The sequence below is a fragment of the Acanthisitta chloris genome, unplaced genomic scaffold (assembly GCF_000695815.1).
Source record: "Acanthisitta chloris isolate BGI_N310 unplaced genomic scaffold, ASM69581v1 scaffold2777, whole genome shotgun sequence".
NCBI lineage: Eukaryota > Metazoa > Chordata > Aves > Passeriformes > Acanthisittidae > Acanthisitta > Acanthisitta chloris.
Genome location: NW_008683029.1, coordinates 21,958 through 24,962, shown reverse-complemented (window position 1 = coordinate 24,962; position 3,005 = coordinate 21,958). Strand labels below are relative to the sequence as shown.

Genomic DNA, 3,005 nt, shown 5'->3' with positions numbered 1-3,005 from the left:
CTGCTCTTCAGGTTACTCAGGGCACAGGGCTAAGTTTTGACCAACATCCAAGAGGTCCTGGTGCCCTGCAATGTCAGTATGTGACAACTCCTGATTTATTCTTCACCAGCAACTGGAGCAACAGGACAAGGGGGAATGGATCCAAACAGAAAGAGAATAGACTTAGATATTGGGAAGAAATTGTTCCGTATGAGGGTGATGAGGCAGTGGCACAGGTTGCTCAGAGAACCTGTGGCTGTCTCATCCCTGGAAGTCTTCAAGACCAGGCTGGTTGGGGCTTGGAGCAACCTGGTCTAGTGGAAGGTGTCCCTGCATGGATCTTACACATAGTTGTGCTAAAACAAATCAGATGGGGACATCTGCCCCTAAACTGATGGTGTTTAGGTTGGAAAAGCCCTCTAAGATCATTAAGTCCAGCCATTCCCCAGCACTGCCAAGGCCACCACCAACCATGCCCTCAAGTGCCACATCCATGTGACTGTTAAATCCCTCCAGGGATGGTGACTCTACCACTGCCCTGGGCAGCCTGTGCCACAGCTGGACAACCCTTTCAGGGAAGAAATTTTCCCTAATATCCAACCTACAGCTTCCCTGGCACTTGAGGCTGTTTTCCTCTTGTCCTGTCACCTATTCCCCGAGAGCAGAGCCTGACCCACACTTAGCTGCACCTCCTGTCAGGGAGTTGTGGAGAGCCAGAAGGTTCCCCCTGAGCCTCCTTTTCTCCAGGCTCAGATCAGCGATGACCCTTCTCCTGTTCCTTTGTAAGGACACGGAATCTCCATTATGAATGCCACACTGTAATCTCTGTGCGTCCTTCCTGGCAAGACGACCAGTAAGACCAGTAGAGGGAGCATGGTACTGGGTTCGGCTGCAGCTCGCTGGGTCAGGGCAGGGAGGACTCGGTGGAGCTTTTCTCCCTGCTGGTCTGAGAAAAAAAACAGGGGAGGTTCCACAAATGGACAGCAGAAAACAAAACAAAAAAACCCCAACAATATAAAGAGCATTATAAACAGGCAATCACTTAATGATATTTCCCCACAATATTTTATCAGTCATCGAATCATGGAACCACAGAATGGTCTGGGCTGGAAGGAACCTCAAATCTCATTTCCACCCCCTGCCATCAGCAGGGACACTTTTCACTTGACCAGGTTGCTCCAAACCCTGTCCAGCCTGGCCTGGAACACTTCCAGGGATGAGACAGCCATAGCTTCTCTGGGCAACCTGCACCAGGGAACAATTGCTTCCCAAAATCCCATCTAGCCCTTCCCTTTGGCAGTGTGAAGCCATTCTCCCTTGTCCTGTCTATCCAGCCCTTGTTCAAAGTCCCTCTCTGTCTCTCCTGGAGCCCCTTTAGGCACAGAAAGGGGCTCTAAGGTCTCCCCAGAGCCTTCTCTCCTCCAGGCTGAACACCTCCACTTGCCCAATGTCCCAGCTGCAACAGGGGAACAATGAAGTTAGATGTGGGGACACAGACTGGGTTGGCATCCCGCACCCTGGGCTGTATTCATCTGTAGATTGAGTTTGATGATCCCTGGAGAATTAGACATTCTGGGAAGATTAAATGTGGCTCCTAATCCTCCCAGATCCCGGCAGCAAACTTAGCATGGCCAAGCAGCAGCATTTGGAGGCAGCAAGAGCTTCCTGCTGGTTTATTTTAGGAAGCAGCTTTAAATACAGCCTTTAAGGGATCCCTGGGCATGTTTGCCATTGTGGAAGCAAAGAGAGGTCAGGATGAACATCTGTTTGCTGGGCACTGTGAATTTGCAGTTACTGCAGCATGTGGAGTGTGCTGGCTCTGAGCTGTGCTGCCGTGGTGTGTGCAAGGAGCACCCTCTGCTGATACCACCCTTGCACAAGCACAGAGTTTAATCCCTTGGGAACTGACTGTACTTTAATTAATGATTTGGGAATTAAAGGTTCAAGCAGGACCTGAATGAGTTTGGGGTTTTTTAAAAGGAGGATATGAAAAAAGCAATGCAGATCCAATTCAGAGTCCAGTGCATTGCCCAGGAAACTTATTTCTGCTTCATCTCCATATATTTTAACCCTGTTCTAATCCTTTGGGGGTATTTTAAACACCCTCATGATAGACCTGCAATAGGCCTGGAAGTGTTCAAAAGCTGTGTAGATGTGTCACTTGGGGACATGGTTAGTGGTGGCCTTGGCAGTGCTGAGAGAGTGGTTGGACTAGTTGGATGTCTCCTAGAGAGGGCTTTTCCAATGTAAATGCATCTATGGGTCTCTGATTCCAATATTGGAATTGGCCTGGAAATGTTCAAAAGCCATGTAGATGTGGCATTTTGGGGCCAAGGGTTAGCAGTGGGCTTGGCAGTGCTGAAGGAACCATTAGACTTGGTGGTCTTAGAGGGCTTTTCCAACCTAAATGAGTCTTATGACTTTCTGATTCCAATGCATGGCTGAGCTCAGCTGCATCATAATCCTGTGGAAAATATACCAAAAAGATTAAAATGAATCTGTTTGGGCCAGACTGTGTTTGAACAGATAACTAGTGATGCCTGCTGGGGGTTGATGTTGCCTCCAGAGTGATTTTGGATGCTGTGGATGGATTTTGGATGCTGTAGACTGCTCTACCTATACTATGTTCAAAAAGCAGTCAACAAACTGTGCTGCTGTCCAGACCCTTATCTCCACTTTCACAGTCCTGCCCCGTCACTTATCAGTTCATCCTTATGATGAAAGATACACCCAGCATCACCATCCTCCCTCATACAGTGCTTTGGTAACCTCAGCTGAGGAGATGTGCACCTTGGATATGCAGAAGTGAGGAGGGAGGTGAAATGAGGAAAGTATAAGCTTCACAAGATCCATCTCTACCAGAGCTCTCAAACATAAGTCACTCTTTTTATTGCTGACTAAAAACTGGGACTTAGCTTAGGCAAGACATATCACCTTTAGATCACACAACCTGGCTTATCAGTTAAATATAGCAGTAGGCAGATAAAATTAAGATCTTAGATAATTTTGGGGACAAATTTTGTCTT

At 47.7% G+C, this 3,005-nt stretch overlaps 1 protein-coding gene across 1 annotated transcript in view; it reads left to right on the top strand.

Moving 5' to 3' along the window:
- Nucleotides 1-3,005, top strand: part of MOGAT2 (monoacylglycerol O-acyltransferase 2) — a 22,338-nt gene that overhangs the window by 7,594 nt on the left and 11,739 nt on the right. The gene's annotated exons all lie outside the window — the stretch shown is intronic.